The following is a 10,279-nucleotide window of genomic DNA, read 5'->3' as shown; positions in this document are numbered from 1 at the left end:
CTATTTTTTTTCTATTTTGCTACTGAGGAAAGCATATTTCTTCCTTTTTCTATTTATTATATTTGTATTAATTACGATTGAGTTTGGTTGCCAGTAGGAGATCTGGCTGTAGTGGCATAAACATAAAAGGCTATATTTTCCTCACATGAAGAGAAATCCTGAGGTAGGCATCTCAAGCATGTAGGGCCAACGGTTTGTGATTTCAGGGGTCTTTGATTCAGCACCTTAAAATATACACTGCCTACCCATAATTATATTTCAGACCAAATGAAAGAATTAGGCATGGGGGTGGGCAGCTGAGGAAGCCCCTCTTTTAAAGCCTGTTTTCCTCCAGCATCACTAATCATTTCTGTAGCAGCTCATTGGCCAGAATGGTGACGCCTGGCCACCACTTTCTGCAGGAGAAATTGATAAATGAAGGAGTTTTGTGCACATTGCAGACCTCAACAGAATCAGGATTCTGTTCCTAAGGAAGACTGGAAAAAGACATATTGATAAGCAACTAGCTGTCTTGGGCATCACTCCCTCTACATAATTGTTAATGGAGGGTTGGGAGGATGGGAGAAGGCACTTGTCTCTTTCCTTCCCCCAGCTTAACCCATCAAGCACTGAAATTTACTAACAGTTAATTCTAATCGTGGATTATGTGATATGAGGACTGAGTCATCTAATTAGTCCAGGGCTTTGTTGTTGTTGTTGTTGTTGTTGTTGTTGTTGTTGTTGTTTTCCTAATATAAATTAAATATGTGACATGAAGGGGCGCCTGGGTAGCTCAGTAGGTTAAATGTCTGATTCTTGATTTCGGCTCAGGTCATGATCTCACAGTTGTGCAATTGAACCCCTGCATAGGGGCTCCATGCTGGGTGTGGAGCCTGCTTGAGATCAAATCTCTCTCTCTCTTCTGCTACCCTTCCCCCACTTGCATGTACACACACACTCTCTCTCACTCTCTCTTCTCTTTAAAAATAAAAAATAGAAAAATATGTGACAAGATGGCTTAGATGCTGAAACAAGAACTTTAAGTGTAGCCTATACAAATGGTTCTCAAACTCTGATCCACTCTTTGGTCTTAGGTTTGGCAAAATTTTATTGGCACGGAAAAATAAGAATAATAAGAGTAATCTGGTGAGTTTTTCATTATGTTAAGTTGGTTCAACTTATTTTTTTTATGCTTATTTTTGAGAGAGAGAGAGAGACAGAGAGACAGAGTGTGAGCAGGGGAGGGGCAGAGAGAGAGGGAGACACAAAATCTGAAGCAGGCTCCAGGCTATGAGCTGTCAGCACAGAGCCCAATGCGGGGCTTGAACTCAAGAACCATGAGATCATGATGCAAGCTGAAGTTGGATGCTTAACCGAGTGAACCACCCAGGTGCCCCTGAAGTTGGTTCAATTTAAAGAGTTGTCCATTCTGAAACTGTGTCCTTGCCCTTTAATGGGGGTATTAAATGTTCTTTCTTATATAAAATGTTGGGGATAATAAATAGCAACATTTTTGTTTTGCTTTGCTGTGTGTTAATGTTTTTACTCAGGGGAAAAAAAGGTTATATGTTTGACCTCTTTTTTATTTATTTTTTTGCTTCATGGAATACAGAAATCTGAAAACCATAGGCAATTATTCACCTTTGTATATATTTGGTACATATTTTGTATAAATGTCTGTAAGTATTCATATTTCCATATTTACATTAACCTCTATTTTTAGGTATATAAAAGGTTAAATACCTAATATTGGCTTTCTTGACTTTCATCTTTGTCTTGCATCAGGTTTGATACCTTCTAAAGACTATGATGTTTAGAAAATGATGATGTAGTTAAGATTAAAATAATTGGAGCAGACTAGTTCTCCTGGACATAAGACTAAGTTCTTTATGTATATTACATTTCTTCCTCATTGCCCCTCTTGGTGGTACATACAAGTTTTATTGTCCCACAGATAAAATATCTGATATTCACAGAGGTTGATTGACTTGCCAAAGGTATCATAGAGGATAAAGGGAAAGTCAGGATTCAGATTAAGTTCTGTCTCCTTCAACAGACCAAGCTTTGAATCTATTTATAGAAACCATGTTATTCCTTTAACTCCTATGGGTGAAGTTATGCCTTTATTCAATAAAACCTTGATTTTGTTACTTCAGCAAAACTATTGCTGTGCTTGGTATGAGAATATTTTCCCCTGCAAGGGCAGTCTTCAGAGGCCTATTGATTTCTTTTTTTTTTTCTAAATTGCTTGTTTATGAAGACTACAATGAGTATATTACTAATATTTAACATTGAGTTATGAGTCCCTCTTCTTAAGCAAAATATAAAAGTATATTAGTTTCACCAAAGTTTTTAGGATCTGAACAGACATTTAGATGCTTCAATTCTCAAATAGTCCAAATAACTGAAAGAATACAGATGTCTGATAAGAAAAGGAATAAATTCTGGGTTCACTTTGAAAAGAAAAACACAAAGGACTCAAAATTTGGGCAGTTAGAGGCTTCACAACCCTCCTAAAGAAGGAAGTTGCTACAAGCATAAGCAGATTATTAAAATGTGGGAACATATGACTATTTCCCCCCAGATTCTTAGGTTTTTGAGAGAAGTTTAAAGTGTTAAATTTCATCCACAGGATCTCTGTTTTCAAAGGCTGGGTGACAGCTGAAATTTAAAACACCTTACAGGTCAACACTGGATAGACCAAACACAAGTCTTGGGGGAGAGACAATCCATCAGCTAGTGGCTCGCAATGTCTGATTCAAGTTTTTTGTCGCATGCTTGTGTAACCATTGTGATGTTGGATGTGAACTAATTAGACAGTGGCGCCCTAGGCTATTGCTCCAAAGGATAAAGATGGTCGTGCAAGTGTTAAATTTCAGTTTGAGCGAAAACAAGACTCTTTTCTACCATTCTCAGATTTTAAAAAAGACTTACTAATCATGATAAAAATATCCCTTTAGAATTATTAGGGCCCGTGGCAGGGAAAAAAGCATTGAGAACCCATGAGTAGTTGTAGGGCAGTAGGAAGTGCTGTCCACAGGAGAGGATTCCCACATGGCAAAGACAGACTGCTTCCTTAGCCAATTGGTTAAGGCTCACCAGCAATTTCTTATCGATGAGTTCAAGGGTGCAGTAGCAGAGTCCACTGTATAGATGTTTTAGACTTCATTCTGACTTTCACATCAAATACACACACACACACACACACACACACACACACACACACACACACACACACTACACTCCCCAGTACTTGCATTCCAGATGCTATTAATTTCTGTGAATACCTTTTTTTTTTACATTTATTAGATCTCTACTCATTTAAGAAAAAAATTGTATAGGATACAAACTTTGTTCTCTCTTTTTCTTACCTTTTTCTTTAATAAAAATTTAGTTATGTGAAAATCAGTTTATCCATAATAAAAATGGAGGGGCTTGAAAAAAAAGAAACAAAGACAGACTCAGTTCCCTGTGTTCAGTGTTTCCTCTAATAAATTCTTCATGACTCTACCTTTAATGATGGTTAGCTTGACACCGACCCTGAAACAGGATCTGGCTACCGCAGATGCGTTTACAAGAAATCCCAGAGGTCTCAGAGGAGGCTGTGCTTGGTGGCAAAGGCAGGAAACATCTGTGAGGCAGGAGAACTGTGGCTCTGTGGTCAGGTGGCCCTGCCAACATTCCCTGTTGTTTCATTTACCCCAGTGTGAGGAAGATTCTGCAACACAAACCACTGCATAGGGGTGGAATAGAAGGGCGCCTTGCCTCCCTGGCCTGTAGCCAGGCCTAACAGCTCCGCCATGCTTATAGTCAGCCTCCGCCCAATAGTCCCTGTCCAGTGTCCAGTGTCCAGTGTAATTAGCTAAAATGTATCAAAGGAATTTTACTACCAATTTCTAAAGCCCTTTGGGAACAGGATCCATGTCACCTTGGTATTCTTCACATGAGGACTTTTCTGGTTGTATTTCAGAAGATGGGATATTGTGTGACGTAAGCAATTTGATTTCCCTGATTGCTTAGCCTGCTAGTTCTGGATAGTTTTCTTTCATTTTTTGGCTACCTACTCTTAGAATCCCAGTATCCCCATAAGTTTTCCCCTTCCTCCTCCCCTTCCTCCTCCAAAAAAGAAAAAGTGTCCTTGGCAAAAGACCTGATAAATTCATGAACGCTCAGGAATAAAGTACTAATCTCTTGAAATGTTCCTCTTGTTCTCTTCTCATGAGATTTTGCATCTTAGCAAGTCCAAGAAAACTTTCAGCAGAAGGAAGGAAAAATAAAACCAAAGTAGGAGATTTCTATCTATAGCTTTCCATTTATACCTGTGTGTACATTGAAAGTATAATTGATAGATTTGTGCAACACAAGCCAGGCAAATGCAAATTTAATCTACACATTATTAGAATATAATATTTCCAATCTGAGAAAACTCTGGGTGCCTTGAAGCTACAGGACATGTTTATTTCCATTTGCCCCAAAACACTTTTTTCTGTTTCACTTTTGTGCTCCTCAGTACCACTCCCTTAGGCCCTCCATCCCTTCTTCCTTCTTTTTCCTTCCTTTCTCCCTTCCTTCATTCCTCTAGCATTTCTTGAGTGTCTGCCATTTTCTAACCATTGCACTGACGCTGAGACTATAGGTATGAATAAGGTTCAGGTCCTACTGTTCAGCAGCTGGCAGCCTGGAGGAGGCTACAGAAAGGTGAACAAATAAAAGGCAGCTAATAAGAATAGGAGGGCACCTGGGTGGTTCAGTTGTTTGAGTGTCTGACTCGTGGTTTTGACTCGGGTCATGGTCTCATGGCTTCATGAGTTCGAGCCCCATGTTGGGCTCTGTGCTGCCAGCACAGAGCCTGCTTGGGATTCTCTCTCTCCTTCTCTCTCTGCCCCTCCACCACTCACGCTGTCTCTATCTCTCCCAAAATAAATAAATAAATAAACAGAAAACCAAACAAACTTAATTTTTTTTAAAGAAGAGGATTGCTATAGAGATATGTAGAGGAAACTCCAACGATAAAGTAGGTAGCTGTTGTTTGATATATGTAACAATATTCTACCAAAAAGATACTATTAGGTAAATCTCTTGAAGGATGACCAGAGATTGTTATTTAGAAAATAGAGGAGTAGCATTTCAGATAAGAGGGGAAGTATGTGTAAAGGAATATCAGCTTCAATAACAATGGTTATGTCGTGGTGGGATAGAAGCATGTAGCCTATGTGATCAGAGGTAGGGTGTTTGACATTGGGGTAGGATGCTTAGGTGGAAAATTAAAGTTACTTCATGCACTTAACGTTGTCAGCAACAATCATGGTATCCCCTCTGGTGCAGCAATTGCAAATAACCCATTTTCTGAACATTTCTTTCTGTCTTAGGACAGATTGAATGGCTTCCTGGTTTTCTGCCCATGTCACTGGTTGGTCTTCCCTGGTCATCTGTTGGACCTTTAAATGGAGCGCCCAAGTCTCAGTCCTTTGACTCTACTCCCTTGCCGTTTTCTGTTCTCTATTACCAGAGGCTCCTTTGTGAAGTATGCAAGAGCACTTGCATGAGAGTCAAACTTCTGAGTTTCAATTCCAACCTCTTCTCTTACTAGACGAGTGAGATTTTTCCTGTTTCCTCATTGGTAAAATAAAGAGAGAAATAAGACCTATCTTAGAGGTTGTTGGAGTCTTAAATAATTTAAGGTATGTATTCAGAAAAGAGTCAATGAGCAGGTCTGACTGCTAATCTTCAGAAAGGCCTGCTGACAAGATTGGCCCTGAGCTGGTACCTAAGAACTTGGATTTGGGGAGCGTTCCTACCCTCCTCATATAAGAGCGGCTCACTGTACCTAAGCTGTTTATGCAACATATGTTTTTTTTTTAATTTTTTTTTCAACGTTTATTTATTTTTGGGACAGAGAGAGACAGAGCATGAATGGGGCAGGGGCAGAGAGAGAGGGAGACACAGAATCGGAAACAGGCTCCAGGCTCTGAGCCATCAGCCCAGAGCCTGACGCGGGGCTCGAACTCACGGACCACGAGATCGTGACCTGGCTGAAGTCCGACGCTTAACCGACTGCGCCACCCAGGCGCCCCTGCAACATATGGTTTATGCTGAACACCTGCATTCCTTCTGGGAATCTGAAACTTTGGCGCATGCCAGACAGTGGCTGCCTATGTGATTAGCCTTCAGTAAACACCCTGGGCACCGAGTCTCTCATAACCTTCCCTGCTTGGCAATATTTCACATGTGTAACCACAGCTTGTGGTTGGGGAATGAAGCACATCCTGTGTTACTCCACTGGATGAGGACTCTGTGCCTGGTTTCCCTTGGACTTCACCCCATATTCCTTTTCTCTTTGCTGATTTTGCTTTCTATCCTTTGAATGCAATAAATCATAGCTGTGATTATGACCATATGCTGAGCTCTGTTGAGTCCTCCTAACAAATCATTGAACCTAGGGTGGCCTTGGGGGACTTCCCCACATAGCATGTAAAGAGTGTTTAGCTGAGTGTTACGCATATAGTAAACGTGTAGTAAACACTAACTATTTTTATTATACACTCTTTTCCCAAGGTGAGCCCTACCTCACTTTAAGTTTCACCTCTGTGCTGATGACTACCAAATATATATCAGCAGATTAACCCTTTCGTAGTTCAGGACTCACGGATCAGATTTCCTGTGTAGTAGCACCATTTGAGTTTTCAGTGGACATTTTGGACAGAACATGCACAAAAGGGACTCGGTTTCTGTTCCCCAGTCTTTCCAGGACAGTTAAAATCACCACCATTCACCCCGTTTCTTTACTGGAGTCTCCAGTGTTTTTCCCCTTTTCCTCACTCACCCTCCACATCTAATCCATGAATAAGACTTGTCTGATTTCCTTCCAAAAATATATCTCAGACTTTAAACACTGTTTACCAAATCACTGCTTTTTCTTCCTGATCTGTGACAGGAACACCCTGAGCAGTCTCCCTGCCTCCATTCTTACCCTGCAGTCAGCCCTCTGCAGAGCAGCCAGTGCTGTCTCTTTTAAATCAAAAGCAGAGCATATCTTTCCACTACTTAAAAAGCTTCCATGTCTTCTCACGTTAACTGGAATATGATTCAAACTTCATGCCATGACCTAGAAGGGCCTGCACCATCTGGCCCCTGTTCTCAAGTACGGTATTTCTATTGGCTTGCTAAGACCGCCTGTCTCTTCCTTCAACATGCCAGGCTGGCTTCACTGAGCATCTCTACATAGGGAGCTCTCTGCCTGGAGCACATTTACTCCAAATTTCTTCTTGGTTTCCCCCTCTCAGAAGTCAGATCACTTTCAAATGACCCTATTGAAAGTGACCACCACTCACTCACTTTCTAGCCAGTGACTACTTTATCAACTAACACTATCATAGTTTTGCCTTATTTACCTTTTATTTTTAAAATAGTGATCAAAATCATTAAAATCAGTCTGTGGCCTACCCCTTCTGTCCTCATCCTATTCCCTAGAAGCAAACACTTGGAATCGTTCTGCTTTTCTTTCTTTTCTATAGTTAGCTTTTTAACTTTGAACAGTAAATATTTCTTTATCAACTTTAGTCAGACCTGTTAATTTTCCACTTTGAAAGATAGGGCTTTAGCTTACTGTATCACTCTTGATTTTCCCTTAGAACCTACCCACAAAATAGATCACTGTATTATCATTTGCTTCTTTCACTGTTTGCATTTAAACTTTGAATACTATTCAAACTTTTCAATGCTTTCCCCCATTCACTTCAGACAATGTCTCTCGAGTCCCCATCATGAAAAAGGAGGATAATTGTATCCCTGTCTTTCTCTCCACACATACTAAACCACTTCCCAAGTTCTGTTATCTAAACACTTTTCAGGTTACCAGGATTTAAAACATTGGTATTCTAGGGGCGCCTGGGTGGCTCAGTCAGCCAAGCGTCTGACTTTGACTCAGGTCATGATCTCATAGCTCATAGGTTCGAGTCCTGTGTCAGGGTCTATGCTGACAGCTCAGAGCCTGGAGCCTGTTTCGGTTTCTGTGTATGTCTCTCTCTCAAAAATAAATAAACATTAAAAAATTAAACATTAGTATTCTATTCTGAGGCCATATTTCAGTTTTTTACATTGACCTATTTGTGTTTTAAAACGAGCTATGATGGAAGAAAAAACTTGATTCGGATTCTTCTTTTTCTTTCCTTTTTTATCAAAATATGCTTTCTAACTAGTATTTGATTACTCATTGAGACTAGAATGGAAGTGACTGCTTAAATCTCATAATCATGAGAAACAAAGATGTATTGACTGAATTTCAGGCTCAAATCATACGTTAGGTTTCTAATCACTTATCTAGAGTTCCTGTAATCAGACTGTTCTAAAGCTAAGAGTTTTTTAACTTGAAAGTTAATACAGTGCATATATTTTGTATTACCCACACTTCCAGCAGGGTTTGAGGCAGAACCATATAACAAAAAATATTTCTTCAATAAAATGTATGAATAATCATACTGAGTGGCATAACAATGACTATCAATAGTTCCACATCACTTCTGTCTACATTTTCTTACCCAATGAGTGTAAACAATATACATGACAGTTTATCAGTTTGTAAAAGTAATCTGCATTTAGTTTGGCTTCTACTTGCTTTACCCTTACATATTCTTGCACCTTGCACTTTCACACAAAACCATTGTAGGCCCATTTGTTTTTTAAGATCAAGTTACTCACACAATGAACAATATTCATTGTCATGTCCACCACTGTTTTGTCATTGCTTGATTTATTTATATCATGGTGACATAACTAGAGTAGGTTAAACTGGGGGGATCGTTAGCCTGGTGAGCTGATTGAAAGCTAGTAAATTTCTTTAGGTTGAAATGTATAGACATTAAGTTTATCTGTATAAATTACATTTTTGTAAATGTATTAATGTGCTAAATTTTTCCAGTTGAATTTGGATGGATGGGAAACACTTTGAAATCATAGAAAGGCCATCCTTTTCTTATATTTCTGGAAAAAGGTAGGCAGCATACTTTATGGTTAAGCACTGAGGCTCTAGAGTCAGAGATTATTTAATCTCATATCTACTTGTTGGGTAGACTTTGGAAAAATAGCTTAAATTCTTCAAGACTCAGTTATCTTATCTGCAATAAAGTGATAATATTAATTTTACCTTATGGGCTGCTTTAAGGTAAACTTGAGACAAGGTTTATAAAGTATTTAGCATAGTCTCTAGAAGGAGCTACATTTTATAATTACTGTTAAGTCCAAAAAAATCCTCTTAAGCTATTTGATCTATGTGTCTCCGTGAAAAAGCAAGCCAACAGCATAGATATTTATGATGCCCCTGGATATTTATGTATAGAGTTGCCTACATTTGTTCCTAAATATTGAATTATTTTGGTTTACTAATCTCTCTTAGTCAACCAAATAAGAATGTGGGCTCTAATGAGAGTGAATATAATTGTTAGGAAGCATCTGAATTCTAGCAGATTAAATGATGGAAGTATAGGATACATATATCAGCTAGCTTTTGCTGCATAACAAACCAAACCAAAACGTAGTGGCTTAAAAGAAAAACTAGTCATTTAGCTTACATTCTGTGTGCCACAGTCTGAGCAAGGCTCAGCCCCATGGTTCTTCTGATCTTAGCTGGGCCCACTGTTGTGACTGTAGTTGGCAGGAGACTGGCTGGTCTCTGATGGCTTCAGCTGCAGCACCTCATCTTTGTTCCCCTTTGTCTCCCATCACACAGCAGGCGAGACTGGGCTTGTTGAAATGGCAGCTGAAAAATGAATAAAAGTGATTCATGAGTCTTTGGCTCAGAACTGGCATAATGACATACTACTATGCAAAGCAAATCACAGTTCTAATCCAGAGTCAAGAGTAGAGAAATGAACTCTACCTGTTAATGGGACATGCTTCAAAATCACATTGCGAAAGATATGCATACAGGGACAGAGACACTTTGAGATCATTTTTGTAATCGATACAGCAGAGTGAAGATATATAATTTTGCTAAAATCACTAAACTTTTAGTAATAACATCAGGAAAATAAAAATGATTCACGTGGAACAATGAAAAAAAAAAACTCAGTGGCCTCAATGGTAAGAAAAATAATGACTTGGTATTTGGAAAATATGAGAAAAATCTAGAATAAATGAAAAATTGGAAATTAAAATGACTACATCTAACCTGTATTTCCTCTGTGTATTATGAAGATGGAAGACTGAGCAAAGTCAAAGATTTATCTAACCTGACTCAGCAGAAATGCAGTCATCTGCATATGTATGGGTAAAATGTCCAAATAGAGAAAATCTCTTCCTAATT

At 39.1% G+C, this 10,279-nt stretch overlaps 1 long non-coding RNA gene across 1 annotated transcript in view; it reads right to left on the bottom strand.

Moving 5' to 3' along the window:
• Positions 1-9,544: 9,544 nt before the first annotated feature.
• Positions 9,545-10,279, bottom strand: part of LOC109503421 — a 60,123-nt gene continuing 59,388 nt past the window's right edge. The window contains exon 3 of the long non-coding RNA XR_002162384.3: positions 9,545-9,733. This is a non-coding gene — a long non-coding RNA (uncharacterized LOC109503421). The remainder of the gene's footprint in view (positions 9,734-10,279) is intronic.

The sequence above is a fragment of the Felis catus genome, chromosome C2 (genome assembly GCF_018350175.1).
Source record: "Felis catus isolate Fca126 chromosome C2, F.catus_Fca126_mat1.0, whole genome shotgun sequence".
Lineage (NCBI taxonomy): Eukaryota > Metazoa > Chordata > Mammalia > Carnivora > Felidae > Felis > Felis catus.
This window is presented reverse-complemented; position numbering and strand designations above follow the sequence as displayed.